The sequence below is a fragment of the Caloenas nicobarica genome, chromosome 11 (genome assembly GCF_036013445.1).
Source record: "Caloenas nicobarica isolate bCalNic1 chromosome 11, bCalNic1.hap1, whole genome shotgun sequence".
Classification (NCBI taxonomy): domain Eukaryota; kingdom Metazoa; phylum Chordata; class Aves; order Columbiformes; family Columbidae; genus Caloenas; species Caloenas nicobarica.
In genome coordinates, this window is record NC_088255.1 from 18,486,854 (window position 1) to 18,501,394 (window position 14,541).

Sequence of the window (14,541 nt, forward strand, 5' to 3'; positions counted from 1 at the left end):
TGGGACAGGGACATCTTCCTGCAGACAGCTGACTACATAGGTGCAACACGTCAAAATGGGAGAGGAACAATCAACAGGAGAGAACTTAAACACACTCCACCTGGTCCCCATCTTCCCCAACATAACCTAATCCTGTGTGTTCTCCATCTGGCTTCTTGTCCCAGCCCCACGTCTGTCTGTGTCTGTCTGTCTCCTCTTATCTGTCACCTGAGCACGCGACTTCTGAGCCAGCCCATGGAGTGACTGTCACTATAGAACACGAGATGCAGACAAGTCGGTGTCTGTATCCTTTCAAAGGGGCTGTAATTTCCCACGACACGCCAATGCAGCTGTTTTCAGCCATAAGAAAGTGCCTCCAATAATATATTAATACGTCATCTTAGTTCTGCTTTCTATAGCTGTTCCCCAAGGACCACAGCAGGAAAGCTAGTCTACAAAAGGTTAAAAAGCAAAGAAAAAGAAGGGACACTACCTAACAGCAGAAACCATGTCCCTAGGGAGAAAAAGACAGAGCCCAGCACTGTTCTCTTCCTTCTGAAAGAGAAAGGAAGTTCAAATGAACAACTAGGGTTGTTCTGTACTGTGCCCTCTGCGGATCTGCGTAAGCACCTAAAACCAAGTTCAAGACCAGGCTATCAAGGGTGAAGCATCTAGAAGTGAGCCCTATTTTCGAGTTATTTTTAAATGTTTAGACAGAGTTTAAAATAAGACCAGTGCTTTGAGTACTTCTGAAGGGTATGAACCTCATGTAGGCCATAACATTTTTAGTTTGAAAACGCTTTGGAACAGGGCTTGTATTGTTTATATATTTGCTTATCACCCATTTTAGCTCAAATTGAGTTACGGTTCATTACCAGGCAAGAAACACTTTTAAAGGGGGGGGAGAGAGGGGAAAGGGGGGGGGGCGGAAATCGCAGAAATAAGTTTTAGGCTACAAGCCATAGAGAAAGGGAGAAAGTCAACTTCTCTGCTTAGAATATTTGTTTTCACACCACCCTTCCCAGCTGTGTAGTGTCCACAAACACTCGCCACCTCTCTTCAAACTCAAGTCAACGGTTTGCAGACTCGAACATCCACAGGCGATGCCTTTAGCAATAAGAGGTGCACGCAGTACATCACAAGCGGTGCAGAACCAACCCAGACCGCAAGCGCTGCCAGTCTTTGTTTTTACAAGTTTTATTTGCCTCCCCCTCCTCCCTCTGTGCTGACAAACCAGGGTGCAGTTGTCTGGCGCTGGCGATGGCCTGAAACCTAAGTACGAAGCAAGCACGTAGTAGCACTTTACCTCCTTGAATGATCTCCCAGGTTTCAATGATGTAAAGCTCAGGTATTTATTGGGATAGAGGTGGTTTCCATGCATTTAGTAACCCTCAGTAGCTTTTTCTTCTATGGAGCTGCCCCGTGTCCTCAAATACACACAGATGTTTGGCATTCACAACATCCTGTGGCAAGAAGCTTCCCAGGTTAACTGCACACATCAAAGACTAAGCTGTTATTTGTTTTTAAGCTTACTACATGCTGGCTCCATTCAATACCTATTCATACTTGTAATGGAAGAGGTAAGAAAAAAGGTTTACTCCCCCTCTAACCTTTCCATGCCATTCAGGATTTGAAGATAACTATCACTCATTGCTTTTCAGGTGGAAGAATCCCACTTTATTCAGTTGCTCTTTGCAGGGAAGGTTAATCCTCACCTTTGGTCACTGTTGCTGCTGTTCTGTTTCTAATAACTGAAGATACCTTTCTCTAGATGCAATGGTTTTCCTGAACCTGCAGAAAACTCGAGTTCCATTTGAGCTGGAGAAACTAGCGTGATAATTTTAAACACAGTAGGGATTCCCAAGTGCTACAGGGAATTGCTAGTCAGGTAGTTCTCTGTTAAAATATGCAGCCTAACTTCTTAAACTGAGTTTGCTCAAGAGCAAGTTTACTTTCAAGCCCCAGCATCCAGCTACACCTTCTTCCTCCAGAATAGGGTGTATTTTTCAAAAACTTTCTCTCCCCATTAGAGCTTTGAAAATACAAATAACATCCTTATATTTGATTTTGCCTGCCCTTATGAAGGATGTATGCTTTTTGACAAAAGTTGCATGCCAGAGCTTTATTCTGTTCTATGTTCTTTATGAACATTTCAATCCATTACTTTTTTTCCTCCTCAAGCATGGGCACAATATTTAGTGATTTCCTGATGCTACATATAACAACAATATCCTCAAGGGACCTCCTTCTTCTTCTACAGAGTCATACAGGAATACTTGGTTTTATCCTGACTCCCCCAAATCCTGAGTGATTTCTTCCACAGGTGCAGTGATCCTAATCACTTCCTACATTCTTGATTATCAGATATAGGACTTTGCTACTTATACACGCTTAGCTCACTAAGCAACCTAACTTTCCTGTTAGGCTGAAATATCTGGCTTTTCTCTGTCCTTTGCCAGTTTCACTGTTAGAAGTTAAACAAGCATTTTTAAGATGCAGAGATGTACAAGTGTAACTGGAATTAAAAAAAAAAAAAAAAAGGCCATTAAAACCCAACAGAATTCAAGAGAGGGCTGATGACAGTTATATTACATAGAGTTACAATACTCAGTGCTAACAGCATTTTCAAAAATATGAACCTACTTCACAATTTAGGGCTTGGAACCATTCTTCAAGGGTTGGAAGGAACACCTCATCCTCCTCTCAAGGTGGTGGGTATCACACAGGACTCAAAAATTCAGCTAATTGACCCTCTAAGTTGAGCCCAGCTCTTCCCACCTCTTCCTCCAGATGAGATGGGCAAAGCCCTTGGCTATTCCTGGAAGCTGAACTCCTAGAACGCAGTTCTGGAGAGCTGACCACATCTTTGGTGACATCAAACTATGCCAGCCCTGAGAGTTAAATAAAATCTGCGCCTGGAACACGACACAAGGGCTTATTTTCACATAAGGCATTCACCTGGCTCCAGGTGTTACACCTGCGGTGCTTCCAGGGGCAAAAACAAGTTTTGGAAATTTATTCTTTACCCTGTTGTGGATATGTGTAGGTCTGCGTTATTCTTCTGCTGAAAGCAGCTCAGATACTACCACAGCAAGAATCTAGTTGTTACAAGGCTAAGTACTTCAACAAACGGAGCATACGTACATAACTAGTGAAGAAAAGCTCAGCATGCACTGGGAGACATCTCGGAAACAGAATTGCAGGACAAGATGCAAGACCAGAGAGCAATTTGGACCAGTCTTTCACCGAGATACCACATTTGGAACTGGAGCTGGAGGTTCGAGGTAGCTGTGCAGAGGCTTTATGTCACATATGAAGGAAATATGTGGCCCCAGGTCTAGAAATACCCAAATCCTCCACTATTGCGACCACTTTGCAGAGAGCACACTGTATAGAACTGCTTGCCAGGCATAGGAAGCAATGAGAAAGAAATGTCTACAGCCAAAACACGTCATTGCAGTTCGGAAAAATGTGCCCTCCACCCCCCAAGGTGAGGGCTTCTCCTGAACAATTCATGCCTTGCACACAGCACAGCAGTTGCATGTTTATCTTTATTCTAAACAAAAAAAAAAAAAAAAAAAAAAGTGGTGGCTCACAGAAAATAGGGCAGAAAATCAGCCCCTACACTGTTTAAAAAGGGAGAGAAGAAGAGGGAGCAAGTAACATTCTCCTAGGTAACACCAAACTGCTACTCCGGCTGCACAAGAATGAAGTAGAGTGTGACTTGGATAATAACCGTAACTCACATTTCAGAAGTTAGTTTGTTCAGCCACCATCTTTTGCACTCAAAGATACTAAAAAGCATGTAATCTAGTGCACTTCTGCTGGAGCACTTCTTCAATAGGATCTGGACAGAATTAGTTCGGTATCTCAAAGAATACAACATCCAGATCTCTGTCCTCTCTGTTATTTTTTATGTACCCTGAAGGCATAGATCCAGAAGAGACTGGCCTGAATTCAAGTCATCTCAAGTACTTACTCATTCCCTATTTCAAACAGGTCTGGATCTAATGGTTTTATTTGAACCATCCAGAGCAATGCAAGGCTGAGGAAACCAGACTCGCCCATCGTTGTACCCATGTTATATGTACTTGGGATTTATTCTTGGAGGCTCCAGGTTGAAATAGGTTTTTCCAAAAATTTGCTCTTTACCATCCAAGAGTTCAATCCAGGTCTACTACCAAACTGAAACCACACAGGCTGCGCACACGGAGAAGTCTGGGCTAGAGGTTGCTGTCTGGCTTTGTTAATGGTTTTTGTTTCTGCTGAGTCCTCCTACTGCTATAGCTGCAAGTCCAACAAGCAGAGATCCTTCTGACAAAGGGCTCCTGGTGCTCTAACATGATACTCATCTCTCCAGTGCAGGAGCGGGTGACTCATCTAAATCGGCACCTCGTGTCCAGGTGTCAGGGTTTCATTCCCCAGCCAGAAGCTCATGCAGATCTGCAGATCTCCAGCAGCTCACTCAGTCTGGGATCTCTGCTATACCACCCTATATTTCACATTCAAATTCCCGTATTCAAATTCCACGCAACATTTACTGAGTGCTTTGCCAGGCAAACCGAAATGGGAGTTGTAACTATCCTGTTTTGCAGGAAGCAGCTTGAAAGGAGAAATCAGTTTCAGGGAGACATTTCTTCAAGGGTCTATAGCTGTCAACACCACAGAGCTCAGCCAGCACAAAGCAGCTCATCACACAGCCTGGTGACTGACAGCCCGATATGAACATCGCCCCTGCTCCAGGAGACTGTCTTCAGATTTGGCAACACTCACCAGCCCATTTCTAGCCATAGATCACCATCAGAAAGTAGCTTTTTCGGTTTGTTTGTTTCTGCCTGTAGGTTAAACTCATTTTCTCATACAGAAAATTCAAAGTTTAAAAGTTATTTTTTGCATTGCAACAGAAATGGAAGTGCAGCACCAGAGGTGCCAAGAAGATTCTTGCAGAAGGTGTCCAGTGGCCTGACTTGGGCACCACTGCAACCCACAGATCCCAGCCAGTCCCTTAGGAAAGGAGGGTGCAGCTGGGGAGGAGGACCAAGACAAAGACAAAAATGTCAAGCAAATGGAAGGGCAACCTTTGGAATAAATACATCTGCTTACAGCAGAACTCTACAAAGCTTCCGTTGAAGATATGCCTCCCTCCTTCATAGGATTTCTCTGCATACAAGGGAACGTTCCCTTTGCAAAGGGAACGAGCGCATGTTCTCATGTACGGCCACTCACTCTTTCCAGTAGACCACGTGCCTGGTGAACCCACTCGTCCAACTAATGCGAGGTGGCGCGGCTCGTCAGGTGGGTTCGTTCCGCAGCAGCATCCAGAGGCTGCCCAGCATCACACCAGCCGCACGAGCCAGGATGATCAGGAACGCAGCGGAGCCCAGCAGGCTGCAGCAGTCCATGGGCGGCCCCGTGCCCAACCCCGGCGCATCGTGCTCACCATCTGGACTCTTGGGAACGTTGAGACACCTTCATTTCTCTTATTGAAGAGTGTGCCTCAAGCTGGAAAAAACAACATAACATGAAATGCAAAGGCTGTTTTTCCAATAAATTAAACCTCTGTTGCACTTGACTCCCGCTGTGGTTCCCTTCCCCCGGAGAAGGCAAAGAGCTGGCCAGCTGCACAAAGTCCAGGCAGCCCTGGGAAAACAATGGGATCTTTTTCTTGCCAGAACGAGCCTTCCCGTTCACCCTTCTAACCATGGCATGGAGGACACCCCCAGTGTGTCCGCAGGGGAGAGGAGTCTGTTGGCATAGCAACCGTACACCCTAACTCTCCGCTAATGAAGAGGGATAAAATGTTTTGTTCTCATTAGGAAAAATACAGACACATTCCTGATTGGTGAGTAATGTCTCTGCCTCTGGGAGATTAGCTCAGAGCTGTGCAGCCTGAAACAGCCTCAATTCAGCCCAGGCAGCGCTTCCCTTGAACAGCCACTCTCCGAGGACCGCACGTCTCTCAAGGGCAAATCTACAGAGCCTTCGGTAGCGCTTTGCCTTCAGGCTTGAGACAGCTCGAGGCAAGAATAATGAGCAGAGGCTTGACAGGAGGAAACCAGAACAGGCACAATGGGAACACACCCTGGTCCCTGCAGGAGCACGGCAGAAAAGCAGCTCTGGCTGGTGCATCTGCACCTGGGTCCCAAGCGACCGCCACAGCAGGCGAGAGTTTCCCTTTGTGCATTTATCCACCGCAGGATCAGACCAGGGCTCCGGCTCCCACTCCAGCCACGTTTGCCCATTGCTGGGCAAGTAAATGGACAGAGGAAAGAGCTGGAGTACACTCAAAAGCAGAGCTCAGCAACCACTAAGCCTTTATTAGGATTTTGGCATCTAACAATCAGCAAGATCCACCAGGACGAATCTCTATATACTTTGGTGTTTGCAGAATGTTTGCACAGAGACTGTTGTTTCAATGTTCATGTCTGTATCTAGGTGCTGACCCAGGCTACCCCCTTGGTCTTGCAAGAAGCAAAAGGTTCTGCCCCACACAGACGATCCTGCTCTCTCCGCTCCAGATCCTCCTGCTGCAGGGGCCAGCACAGCAAGTGGGAGAATCACAGTATTTCAGGCTTCACAAAGAGGAGCTGGGATGGGAGCAAAGCCAAATTATCTTAAGCACAAGCAAAAATCCAATCTCCAGCCACACGTTTGCCATCTTTTTTTGGCATAACCTGGTCTGCGCAGCACAAGCGCAGCCCAGCGGAACGAAACTGCGGAATTGCACTTGGCCCGTGGTGTTCTGCATCTCTCCTTTACGCTGCTGCTCAGTCTCATTCGCTCACATCAATTCGCCTTGCCCAGAATTCAGAAGCTGTTGAGAATAAGGACAACACACCTTAGTCCTCAGAAAGGACTTCAGAGAGTATTTCTAGGGGCTGAACAGGTAGCCTGGCTCCTTTCTCTGCTGGGAAACTGGTGCTGGCCAGGGTTAGTACCCCATGCAGAGACACACCAAAGCAAACCGGGATTTGGCAGAGCTCTCCCAGCCCGCTGCTCTGCTGATGGAGAAGGTGGATTTAGGCTCTGAGCACCCCCTGCCCCTCAGACTTTCACCTGCTCTTCCTGCTCCTCGGGGCTTCAAACAGCTCAACTCAGCAGCTCCAGATGGTGCAGGAGGAGAAGGTGGAGTCAGCATCAGGAAAGGGCTATAATATCTTATGCCTTTGACAAAACTTGCATGTCCTGTAGGGAAAGACGCTCCTTCAAACGCTGCTGCTCTTGAACCTGTGCTGTGATCTGCTCATGGGACCTGATTTCTGCTTTACATCCTTCCAGCTGGGAAATCATTTATTTCAGGAACCCGGCTGCCTGCAAAGCCATCTCAGGCTGCCTAAAGGGGGGAAATAAAGCCACAATCTTACCCAGCGGCCAGCTGAGTGGCGACAGACCCCGGCCTTGGCCAGCAGCCCCTGCCCAGCCTGCCATGAAGCTCAAATCCCTCCCAGCCCAACACAAGGCCAGAGGGGCCGGGGTGCTGTTTTCCAGCCTCTGGGCATTTTACTTGTTCCAGGAGCGATCCCTCCCCCAGCCCTGGTCAGAAAGGAAAAGCCGTGGGAATGGAGCTCGACACCCCGAGGCAGGCTCACCCCCGGCCGCCGAGCAACGCTTAACTCCCTCGGCGCCAGCGGGCAGCCCTCGGCAGAGACGCCTCACTGGCAGCCCCCCAGCCAAGGGTTACAGCCCCAGGACCAGCCCCATCCTGCTCCCCAGGCTTCCCCGCATCTCCAGGCACCACAGAGGAGTCGGCTGGCCGTCCCCAGAGCCGTGCGGGGGACATCTGAGCATGGACCTGCTGCTCACCCGCCACAGCCCCTTAACGCTTTCCCAGTCCGCCCATCGCTCCGGCTGCCCTACCTTTCCACGCTTCCAACCTCCACCAGCACACACAGAGCAGGCTGCAAGAGGAGAGCGCTCTTTCCATCTTTCCCCACTCCCGGAGGCTCCCCACTTAACAGAAAGATACCTTCATCATTGCGTCAAAGCACGTTTTCTCCCTTTTGCTGCCGCAGGAAAGCCGTGCTGCCATACAAAGCCTGCGGTCAGCAATCAGCCGGCATGTCAGGAGTTAAGTTAGCATTTCCATTCTCTTGACCTGCACCAACGCTGGCTGAATATCGAGCTATTCTTTGCAGCTTGATAAAGCATGAGAAAGCTGAAGGCCTCACACACTCCTCTTTTCACAGCTTGGCCCGCTGCCCACAAGCTGTCACTCCCTGGCACCCAGGGCAAAGAGAGAGACGGAGGCCAAACTGCAGGCAGCTGCAATGAATCACTCGCTCCCCCCGGTCCCCTCCTCCCCAGGGAGCCTGGATCCCTCCTTCCGGCAAGGGGATAATGTCTGCCTGGCTGTGCCGGCTTCTTTCACAGAAAAAAACCACCATCCTTTTCGAGGGGGATGGGGAGGGGGGCTCCCGTTGCAAGAGCTGCTGCCACAGAAAAGCGCAAAGCGGCTCCCAACAAGACGGAAGAATGAGGGTTTCTGCTCAGCAGCTGGAAGGGAACGCACTCCTGCAAGTGTTCAGCACAAACACCACTTAAAAATCTGATGTTGGCCATTTGTCTAAATCGCAGGAAATTCTGGAGGAAGGCTCGGGCACAGAGTGTGATTTGAAGGATTCTGCTTATCCCTTCACGCCCCACTCGTGCAATTATTTATTTCAGGGACTGATTCCCATTGTAGTCCCTACCTAGTCCTTCCTCCACCCCCCACTACAACCTCTAGCCCAACCACCACGTCCACCCAAGCCCTTCCAACCACCACCACCTCATGTTTATTTTGGTGCGTTCCACCACACAAACTGCTTCCCCACACTAGAGTTAATTCTTCATTTTTAACACTAAGCAGCAGAGAGAAATGCATCCAAATCTCAGGGTCAGTGGAGCCCAAGATGAAAAAAGCAGCTGTGAAGACAGAGGAACACCAAGGTCATCACATGCATTCCTCGTGCTACAGGCCTGAGATCGGACAGCAAAGCCTTCGCAAGGTAAATACATCCGCTGTGTGCTTTCTAAGGAAGGAGAGATGAGAGGTTGCTGTCCCAACATCACCCCTCTTCTCCACCAGCACATCCATAACCTTCCTGTCCCCGTGCCCCATATCCCAAACAGCCACACAACACTGTCTACCCCGCTTTCCCCCAGTAAAGCGGCCATTTAGGCTCCAAATTCAGTGTACCCGTCTGCTGGTACTGTGCTTCAAATCCAGCCGGTCCCAGGAAGGTTTATATACATTTACCTTTTCCTGCACATGTGGGGTGATGAAGGAAGAGTCGCACAGTCCCCACCTGGCAGCTGATGCGTGTTCAGACAGCGAGAAACTCATCGACTTTGTTTGGGTCACCCAAGCATTCACAGAGAGTTTTATTATTGTTGTTGTTTGGGTTTTCAGGGGGTTTGTTTTTACAAAATCTGGAAGAGCACACAACAAAATGTAAATCATGAACAGAAACTCTCTTTGAAAAACAAAACCAAACCAAAAACAGAAGCAGGAAGGACTTTCACTATTTCTAAAGCTACTTTCATCCAAACTAAAACAAGCCTTAAAAATGCTCTTTCAGGCACACAGGCTGTCAAGAATCACACATAACCACATTCAATGCCATTTTAACACATACTCTGTCAAATAGCACACTACGTATGGATTTATGCCTTATGATATGCTTGTAGCACTTTGTAGGGTTTCTCTTGCACTCCTATAAATCTACATCAATAAATGACTCCTCCACAACACCTGCAGCTACGAGCATCCGTAAGTGTCGCAAGAACTGGAATTCAGGTTACCCCTTGTGCAAATCAAGTACAAACCACTCCCTAGCTGTGCAGACACAGTTTTGTGGTGGGAATGCCAGCTCATTTGGCATCACCCTCCTCTACCAGAAGGATCTCCAAATGCAAAGCTTAATAGAAACAGTTAATATCCCAAGCGTGGCTCTGAGCCATCTGAGCTCTGTATGTAACATAATCAGGTTCATAATGCTCAGAATAGCACTCAGGAGCCCTAGTACAAACTAAGACCTCACTGTATTAAGTGCTGCGTAGATACTTGTAGTGGTGCCGTTTTCTCTTCTGTAAAATTACTGAGTGCCATACATAGGAACCAACCCTAACCCATATTTTACAGAAGTTAAGACACAGGAGAGCAATGTAGACTTTTTCAAATGTCTTTTTTTGGCAGCTAAATCGACTCAGTATTTTCACAGACACACTTGCGGGGAGGGAGGGAAGGGAACACTGAGGTTTCTCTCCGGAGCAGACGGGCAAAAGCCCAGTTCAACCAAAGCTCACTGAGGCTCTTTATGTTCCCGTTCAGTGACAGAGGTCACTTGTCGAGGGCTGAACCAGGTCTGGTACTGGGCTGCCTGCTAAGCACGCTGGCAAGAGGATCTGAGCTCTACCCTTCTCTGCAGTGTTTGCGTTTCTTTGGGAACACCAAAGGCCTGGAGTCCGTCCCAATGCTGCTTGCACTGCCTTTGCTAAAAACATGCCTTTTAGCTCCAAAGTAAAATTTGCTTTAAATTGCTCATGCTCTGAAGAAAGGAAGCCCGTACACAGCGTCTATGAAGAAGGTAACCGCTTGCGTTTGCCAAAACACTTCATTTACGCACATTCTAATCCTTTTGGCACAGATTTCAGGATATTTTTGTACCATAAATACAGGTTAGATCCATGTTTGATCTGATCATCCTGTGATCCTCTTCAGGTTCACCCTGCAGACTGTTCACCCTTTCCAAGCACTCGGGAGTCACAGCTCTTCAATTCACTGATTTTTCAAGAGGCACCAGGTCACACTGTCTGGCCTTCGGTTGATCACAGCTCATGAGCTTTCTGCACATTTCTGGCTTAGGAACCATATGTGTTTGAAGTGAATGGAGACTAGATGCCTTTTGGCAAGACGCCCGAGGCAAAGGCCTCAGGAGAGAAATCCACCATTTCCCAGGCTGATACAAATGGACAGGCATCCCCTCGCTTCAACTTTTATTCCCGGTTTGTGAAAAGACCGAGGGAGCTGGCTGCTACAAGGGGGAATGCAAGAGCTGCAGGGTCCAACAGAGTTGCAAGCAGCATACTCGATGAAACACCTTACAAGAGGAAAGAGACGTAGGCAGCTGAAGACTTAAAGAGGGGAGAGCTCTGCAGAAACAAGGCAAATAACATTGCAGAATAATTTCTTAATATAGGTTGCTTCTTCAGATCTGCACTAACCTGAATGCCCTGATGCCGTGAGCGAAAACGCTATATGATGGAGAGCAGGCCAGGTATGAAGGACGTTCTCCTCTCAGCTAAAAAAAGCTGTGGTTTCCAGCACTGTTTTGCTTTTTCTCTGCCGTGTTGTTTCCCAGCTGAGAGGAATCCTGTCAGCTCATTGCACAGCACCTGATGAGATCAGTCCTGCCTGCTGCTCCAGGGATGGCTCAAAGGGTAAGGGACAGAAGCAAAAGAGGGCACTAAAACTGTGCCTGCCAAGGCTGGGGTGCCAGCGCGCTCTCCTGAGCCCAATAGAACAGGAGGGGGAGGCAGGAAGAGAAGCTTTCGCAAAGCTGTTTCTTAAACCAGATTTAGAAGTATACAATGAAACTGAGTAGGGTGACGGGTGAGACGGAATGAGTTCGTAGCTAACCAGTGAGACCACCATGAGGAACCACAACCTGCAAGAGATTTTTAGAGGGAAACACTGAAACAGTCACTGGCAGCCCAGACGGGAGCTGCCGTTGCTCAGCCTGTACCACTGAATGCAGTCACAACTACGGTACTGTCCTGCTCCCCTCAAGCCCCTCTTCCTTTAAGAGAAGGTCATACTCAAAACTATCTATTCTCTTTTTGTGTGTGTGTGTGTGTGTGCCATGACTGATGAGGGTCTGAAAGTCCAGCTTTTGACAACTAAAGGTAACTGCTATGAAAATATTACTGGAGATTTTGGCCAGAACAGGTGAGAAGAGTGTTCTGACTTCTGGAAAAAGTGGTGTGTACAAAGGCAATCCGGTGCAGAGCTGCAGGGACAGCAAAAATGGAAGTGCTGCTGCTGTGGTGGATGTTCCCGAGGTTGTCAGTGTGGGAAAAGGGATGAAACTGGCTGCTGTTCTACCTGTAGTCACTCCAGAGACAAGCTGTCGAGACCTACAAAAATTCTCGTTCCCTCACAAAGAGTGGTTTCTAGGACGACAATTTTTCATGAGAATATTCTTGTCTATTGGTTGAGTAACTGCCTTGTTTCAGATTAGAGCTAAAAAAAAAAAAAAATATCTTCCTGCAATTGCTTTGCCATTCAAGGCATTGTCATTGTCACCTTTCAGATGTGTAAGGGTAAGAGACAGCAGCAGCTGAGCTGCGGTAATTAGGAGGGAAGGGATGTGCAGGCCTTGTCTCACATCTCTCTGTTAAGATGCAGTTTACACTATGGCAGGTTTTACAGTCCCCAGTGAAAATAAGCCATCTGCATCTACTCCAGCAAACCATCCTCATTCTGAACCCTTCAAATGGTTCTAGAAAAATCAGCTTTGCTTCCCTTACCCTGCTTTCTATCAGGCCCAAATGCAGTCACCAACCCATTAATTCTCTTATTTACAGCGACACAGGAATGCTGGCTCTAGACTTGTTTGCAAGACATGTACGTTTCCCATTTTATTCAAGCATATACCGAGTTCAAAGCCTCACTGTTCTCTGTACTTGCTAAGAAGGACGGGACCAGCCCCATTCAATTCTATTCACAAGCACCCTTGCTGAGGAAAGCCAATAACTTTCGGAGAGTCTCTGCGGACTTTGCTCCACCGCTTTGCACGCTGAAGAATGGCTGGTTGGTAATCCTCTTTTCACTCAGTGAGCACAGACCCAAAGGTATTCAGCCCTGTGAGCTCAGAAATTTCCATTTCCATTTGAGAGAGACATTTTCCTGGCAGTTCTCAAAAGATGCATTTGTAAAATAGGAAACAACCCCAAAGAATGCTAAAGCAAAGGAAGAAAGCTGTACGTGGACGGTCTTTCTACATCAGCCAGGAAAGGAAATTCCTTCTCAGCACTGATGCCCCATGAACACAACCTATTCTGCAGCTACCAAATACCTGAGCAACACACAGTGACCGGCTGTCCGCCCCACCCTGTACAAACACCCAACGTTTTACAAGGTTTTGGGTTCAGATCAGCTGAGGCAACGGCCACCAAAATCTCAAAAGAAAGAAAAAGTCCAGAAATACGTATTTGTGTGTGCATGCCAGACAAGAAAGGAAAATAAGGGGTGCATGTCAGATGGCTGGGACAAATTACAGAGAGGTGAAGGTGTTGTAGTGAACTCACTACAGCGAAGACACTGTGTCGGTGATTTTAACTTGTAGTCCATTGAATTTTGTTGTCTGCAAAGATAATTAAAGAAGCAAATCCATTGCCCTATCTCTATTGGAAAACGTTTAGAAGTCTGCAAATCCAAAGAGGTTGAAACTTGCTTCTTTCAAGTGCAAAACACTTAGATGGCCCAAAGCCAAGTCCCAGAAAAAAGCCCTAGTCAGGAGCTCAGGAATGCCAGCTCTATTAACACAAACCAAAAGCACACAAACCCTCTGGTCAGGCAATTCACAGGATTGTCTCCCACCAAAAAACTGACTTAAAATTGCATTCTTAAAATTGGAGCTATCATCCACCTCCTTGATTCTACGCCAGGGAAATCTCACCGAAGTCTCACTTTGGTGCTCTCCAAAGCAGCGATCTGAGCGAGCTGTTTTTCTTACCTTGCTTTGGGGAATTCCTGCTTTGCATTGCTGTGAAAAGAAACAAGGCGGCTTCACGGTGCATCAGGCAGGATCCCTTCCATCACTCCCAGCTCCTTAGCAAAGGCATTCCTGTGCCCTAATAAATCAACACGACCGCTCCAGGTTTCCCCAGCAGCTGGAATTCTGCAGCAAAGGCAAACACCTCCCCAGCTAAAGCAAACCCGGCAGCAAAGCTCCTGCTGAGCCCCCACAGCTACTGTCAAAAGAGGAATGGAGAGAGGAGGTGGAGATCATCAGGCATCTGGCTGGCAAGAGGCAATCCAACTTAAAAACCCAGGATGGCCATGAGTCCGGCCCTGACCTACACATTCCTCCGTGCAGGCACGTGCTTGCCAAAACGTTTTATCGAGCAAACCCACAAAACTTCATTTTTGGAGCAATGACCATCTTGCCCCTGACGTGATGGTAGTTTTGCCTTTAAAAGCTTTTTTTTTTTTTTTTTTTTAGGAGACTCATGTAAAAAAATCCTGCAAAAGTACAGAACAAAACCAGCCCAGTTTTAAACAGCTTATAGCTTAACTCTAAAATAAACGAAGACAAAGCAAACAGCACTGATCAGTATGAGCAGTGTCAGCTCAGCAGAACAAGATGACTGCTGTTTCTAGGGTTAAAGGGAGGTGTTTGGGTTTTGGGTTTTTTTTCCTTCTTTTTAAACTACATAACAGAAAAGACCTGATGAAGGATTTTCAAAGAGAATTATTAGGTGGGTTGGCATACATTTATGGGCCAACCACATCTCACACAGAAACCAAAACAGTATTTTTCAAAAGCAGCACAAGAAAACAACAGAGGCTAACGTTAC

General features: G+C 47.3%; 1 protein-coding gene across 1 annotated transcript in view; it reads right to left on the bottom strand.

Annotated features, from left to right (window-relative positions):
- PLXNB1 (plexin B1) overlaps nucleotides 1-14,541 on the bottom strand; it is an 82,787-nt gene that overhangs the window by 54,883 nt on the left and 13,363 nt on the right. Inside the window, exon 2 of the mRNA XM_065642336.1 lies at nucleotides 5,206-5,481. The gene's annotated coding sequence lies outside the window, so the exon portion shown is untranslated. The remainder of the gene's footprint in view (nucleotides 1-5,205; nucleotides 5,482-14,541) is intronic.